Raw genomic sequence first — 6217 nt, forward strand, 5'->3', positions numbered from 1 at the left:
CCCGCTGTTCGGGCGGGAGGGTCGCGGGCCAGGGCCACGCGGGGGCGCTGACGTTGCGATCGCCCCTGCCCGAGGGCGGAGTCGTCGCCGGGCCCCCGCGCCTCGGCCGGGCGGAGCGAACTTGTTTTCGCGGCTGCGGGATCCGCAGGGATGGCCGGACCTGAGGCCGGCAGGGTCGGGACCGTCCCCGGCGCGTTCTCGTGGGCTCTGTCGGATTCACTGGGCGCCGGGGTAGTGCATTAAAAAGCAAAACTCTGGATCGCGTTATCAGCGTTTCACGATGTTGGCTTTAAATTCGCTTTTTTGTTCTCTTGGCTTAACCTTGGGACCGCCCCTGTGTCTCACTTCGTTTCCTGAGTCTGTTCCTCGTAGGATTCCCGCGGTGGAGGGTGAGGTGAAGACACAGTGTGCGACATTTGGTATTGACATTTACTTTTACTTGTTTATTGATATTTAATTGAGGAGTTGGCAGCGTTGAGATAGGAGACTGCAGAGTGTTTTACAACGTTACACGTTGAAGGTCGACTCTCAACACTTAGTTGGCTGCCCTGGTGAGATTACCCAAGAGGAGGCCTGGTGTTCTTTAACGTTTTAAATAGACATTTGAAAGGGAAAATCTATATACCAAATGCAGATGACTCAGTGACATCAACTTGGTAGCCTGGAAGACAAAAACTGTTAAAGGGAAGTGTCATAAAAATTTTCAATCTAAATCAGAAAATGGACTCTTCCACACCCTGGAAAGATGAGATTATTTGAGAAGCGGTGGACGCTGCTTTAGTGGGCCATGGCTATTTCGGTGGTTAAGATCATTCTGATGGAAACATTTAGTGGTTAAGAGACTGGGGTTATCTTAGAAATACTTGTCCGAGCCTCAGTTTCCTAAGCTATAAAATGTTTAGTGTAGTGCCGGACTCAGTAAATGATAGCTTACTGTTATCGTTGTTATTTTATTAATTCTGCAACTTCACCCCAGAGGTGATAAACTGACGTGCCTTGCACGATAAAACAGATAAAATTACTAAGACAAAAACTGAGACTTTGAGCTTGTCTATCAAGACTTCATTAGCAAATTCTTACACAGTTGTCACGTTCAGATGGTTTAGCCGCAGATTTGAAAAGTTATCTGATCACCGTGGCCAGATGTCCTGAGGTTAGCCAGTGATGCCCAGGGTCAGGTTCACCAGGAGCAACTTTTTTTTGCATTAATAAGAAAGGGCTAAAAAGGCTATTATCCTATTGCTAGTTTAAAGGTGTAAAACCAAAAAAAATAATTATTATAGGTGAAGCTCAAATGAAAGAAGGAGTTTTTTTCTTTTTTTTTTTTTTACATCTGATCATTATTCCATATGGTAAATTTTTTACATAATAAACGTTAAATCCCCCCAAACACAGATTAAGAAACTGATTCTCAAACTTCTTGTGAATTAAAGGACTTGATTAGAATGATAAAGGACTTGTTGACAACACTAAGCCTAGAATTCAGGGACTTATATTGGACCATTTGGTCACACTTAGGAAAATCCCAACGTGGATTGTATCATGTGGCAGATTTTCAGACCTAAGCGAGAACTCTTGCTCAGAATGGGTATTCAATAGATATTTATTGAATAAATCCTCCGTAAACAGTAATTCTTAGTACATGGATGTGACCAGTACTACACTGTGTACTGCACTGCTCTCCCTTCCTGTCACTCCTGTGCAAGAGAAAACATCGTGAAGGACCTTTTGTCTCTCCTTAGATTTCCCTTGGAAATGTATGCCTTTGGAGGAGGGTTTTTTTTGGGTGGATGGCCAATGCGGGATCAGTACCGTGACCCTGGTGTTACCAGCACCACGCCATCCCAGGTGAGCTAACCAGCCAGCCCTTGCAGGAGGTTTACCATATGTTCCACAGACACACAAAAAAGGACTATAACACCAGTAACTGACCCAAACTCAATAGCATAGTATGTAGTAGCTATGGGGTAATAAAGTTGATTTTCTCTGTATGACAGGCTTAGGCTTGTTCAGCGTTTCTAGTTTATTCCTTAGGTATACTGTACTACTCCTGGGCTCCAGGGGGCGAATCTAGAGTTCCCTGATTAATTCAAGAGCCTTAGCCACAGTAGCCAGGTCCTTGGAGTCTATGATTCTTTGTTTTCTGGGGAAAAAAAAAAAAATGATGCCTGCTGCCGAATGCTAATTCTCAGATAATTATAGTTACTTAGGAAAGAGGAGGGAAAAAAGCCAACATTAGCACAGGTTGTGACAAGTTAAAAATACTAAGAATACCATGGTTTCCTAGTAAGAAACTTGAGAATGTAGTTATTTTAATTGTTACCAAATATAGTGTCACCTTCCTAAATCTCACTGGCTACACTTCATTTATTTGGGGGAACATTCAGGAAAGCTTTCTGCTTCCCATTTTAACTCCTTGTGCTTGAATGTGGCTGGGAACATAACCAAAGGTTTATTTTTCCCAGAATCATTTTTTTTAGATGTTTCAGCTTTTTGTTCAGCTTTATTATGTCTCCTATGAATTCTTCCCATCAGTTTTCTGCCCTTCTCACTTCCATGTTCAGGAGATGGGAAAAAATTAATTCCTTGAAATCATATTGTTTCAACTTTTAGTACCCTGACTACTGCCTGTATATATGTGTGAATAATTTGAAGTCATTAATAATTCGTAGACTGTGTATTGTCAGCTTTTCACATAGTGAGGAATATAACCAATGGACAGGAGAATCAATTGAATTTTTTTTTTTTTTCCTTTTTGTCTTTTTTCGTGACCGGCAATGGATCGCAACCCTCAGTGTCGCGCCCGTACTGGACCGGGACCAGCCACGGGATCGCAACCCTCGGTGTTGCCCCCGCACCTCGCTCAGCCAGTGAGCGGCCAGTCTGCATGTGGGATCCGAACCCTCGGCGGGAGCGCCGCCGCACTTCCCAAGCGGCACACTGTAGCAGTGCGCCACCGGGCCGGCCCCAATTGAATTTTTTGAGTTACAGTTCATACCAGTAGAATGTAAGGATAATAACTCACCCTATTTGCCAAACACAACACTGTGTCAGTGTTTTTACTTCCAATATCTCATCTACATATCTATATTAATAAATAGAGAATACTGTAAGATTCCTTAAAGAAGAAAGTTTATATATAGTAAGTGCATTACAAACCACACCTTAGGAGGTCCAGAATCAGAAAATATCAGGGGCTATCATAGGGGAAAAGGCATAATTGCTCCTGATGCTCTAAATGCTATGGTATGTGTTCCCAAATGTTCTCAAAAAAAAAAAAAAAGGATATGTAGCTCAATACAATGTGAATTTGTTTTTTTGTTTTTGTTATTTTGGTTTTTGTGTAATAAATGTGTTTCTGTTCACATAAAAGAAAGGATAATAGCAGCTTTTTAAATGATCTGTCACCTCTCATCCTATGTCTAAAATTAGAATTCAAATATCAAAATTAAGGGGCCAGCCCGTGGCTCACTCGGGAGAGTGCGGTGCTGATAACACCAAGGCCACGGGTTCGGATCCTATATAGGGATGGTCGGTTGCTCACTGGGTGAGCGTGGTGCTGACAACACCAAGTCAAGGTTTAGGATCCCCTTACCGGTCATCTTTTAGAAAAAAAAAAAAAAAAATCAAAATTATGTAGTTTGATTTATTTTATTTTATTTTTTTAAAGATGATCAGTAAGGGGATCTTAACCCTTGGCTTGGTGTCGTCAGCACCACGCTCTCCCGAGTGAGCCACGAGCCTGCCCAAGTAGTTTGATTTTTTAAATTAAATAGTACCATTATTTTTTAAGTCATTATCACACATTAAATCACATTATCATAAACAAGTTATTTAGGCAAAGACCATTTTCCTGATTTTAGAAGAGGTAAACCTCTAAAACTTTCATGACTGAAATTTAATCTATAAACACAAACATTTCTCATAAACTACCACTTGTTCGGCAGAGTTAACATCTTCTCCACCAACAACAGTGTTTCTACCACACCAGTGCATTGGATCATCTTTGAGGAGTTTAAATCACCTTAATTAATATAGTTTGCTGACTGTGTCAATGACATTGTCATACTATGGCAAATGAATTTCTCATATTCCCATTTTGAACTCATGAGATTGATGAGCAAAAAGAGGAACTTAGTAGCATGCCTGGGTTAGTAGGTTGTTCACAATTCCAAACACAGCTGATAGGTCTAAATCTGTTCTGTTCTTTGCTAACTACATTGCTTTATTGACTTAGCTATACACACATGGTTTCATATACTTTTTTTCTTTTCAAGAACTGAACTTTTTATTTCACTTGAACATGCATTATTTCTTTAATGCACAGGTTACATATGTTTAGTACAGTAAGAGAAAATGTAGGCAAGCAAAACCTACAAAACAAACCTATCACCTAGGGAAAATGTTAACTTCACGATTTTTTTCTAACGCATATGACAGATGGGGTCATATTATGAATAATCTGATTTTTTTTTAAAGATGACCGGTGAGAGGATCTTAACCCATGGCCTTGATGTTATCAGCACCGCACTCTCCCGAGTGAGCCATGGGCCGGCCCCAAGTAATGTGATTTTTCACACCATGAACATCTTTCCATTTCAATAAATATGTACAACATTATTCTTCCAGGCTGTGTTAGTAAGGCTGAAACGTGATGTTTAGGTAACCCCCCTGTTGTTAGGAATACAAGAAAAAAAACAAAAACAAAAAACTGTGCTCCACTCTCAACTATGGAAACGTTATTGATTTAATCATTTGATTTATGCAAGGTGGATGAGCTGACCCGAAGCGACTTTAGTACTTTTCCCTGCAAACATCCCACTTCCTGGCTACTCAGACTTTCTTGTCACAGAGCCTGTGCAAGTAAGCTATTGGCCAGGATTCTGGGCCGAGGAATGCTGCTGCTGCTGTTAATAGCTGTGTGAACAGTCCATCTATGGGCAACAGGCAGCCCGCCTGGGTACCTGACTGTTTTCTTACTTAGGCCTGTGCTTCCCATGCTGACCCTGAAATTTCTGCCAGACGCATTCTCACGGCGAAATGATGTGAGATTCCCAAGTGGAAGACACAGCCTGAGGTTCTCACTTCGGCTGGAATAAAAACAAAGTGTCTCCTCCGAAGAAGGCTGTGGGGACCTAGCTGGCACCAGAGCATGACAGCCCACTCCCAGTGCGCCTGGCCTGCCCTGGGACGCAGTGGGCGGGCGCCTTCAGCAGGAATCCGTTCATAAAGCCGCCCCAGGTGTGGGCGAGGGCTAGGAAACAGCCAAAACTCAAGTTTTCTCCACCAAACCGGAGGACTAGAGGTGGAATAGAGTCTTGTTTGAAACTAAGCAAAGCGTACTTTAAACTAAAGAAAAGACGGCTTCCCAGCGAGGGGTCTTTTTTCCCCTGTGGTTACGTTCAGAGTGGTCCTGTATCAGGACTAAAGTAAGGGAGACGCCTTTCTTCATCGTCACCTGTCACGCCACGAGTGACTGTGACTTGAACGGCCTCATCAGCTGGTCTTAAGGCAGTGCCCCGTCTGACCTCAACTCTCTGAACCCCTCGTGCCCCTCTCATGGGACAGGAAAGGCTGCTCGGGGAGGCCAGGGGGTCCCGAGGGAGGCCTGTCCCTTGGGAGGCAGCCCTGGAGCCCGAGTCTCTCCGCCTCGAAAGCTAAAACGGTGCCTCTGCTGACTCAAGTTAACGACTGTGCTCTTGAGTCTGAAACTCCTGCAGGAGCACAGTGGAGCAGATGGCTCCGATCTGGCCCCGTGTCACTTTTAAATGCGCCAAGAAAAGACGTCACCGAAACACCCTATCCGTTCGTGCTTTGGTACTGAATTGTGAATGTCCTATCGTTTGCAAACTGTCCCGTAACAGGGTTAACTAGCAACCCTCGGAGCAAGTAGAACTGGGGGGGGGACGACCCAGCTATTGTGCCGCCCTGGAGCCCGGGGGCGGGCGCAGCTGGGCAGCCCGGCGCGAAAGGGAGTGGTTTCGGCTTCTGGCACCGAGCTCGCCTCCCCCGGGTTTTGTTCAGCGGCCGGGCCTGGGTGGGTCGTGGGCAGGCCCGGGAGGCCCCGGTCCCGGAGCGCGGCGGGGCCGCTCCTCGCAGCGGGTACTTGTCACCTCCCGTCCCCGGCTCAGGCGTCGGCGGGAGGCCCGGGAGGGCGGAGAGAGGGAGCGGGGCGCGGGCGGCGGTGACTCAGCCGGGAGCCTCGGGGGCGGGCGCC

Source organism: Galeopterus variegatus, unplaced genomic scaffold (assembly GCF_000696425.1).
Source record: "Galeopterus variegatus unplaced genomic scaffold, G_variegatus-3.0.2 Scaffold284, whole genome shotgun sequence".
Lineage (NCBI taxonomy): Eukaryota > Metazoa > Chordata > Mammalia > Dermoptera > Cynocephalidae > Galeopterus > Galeopterus variegatus.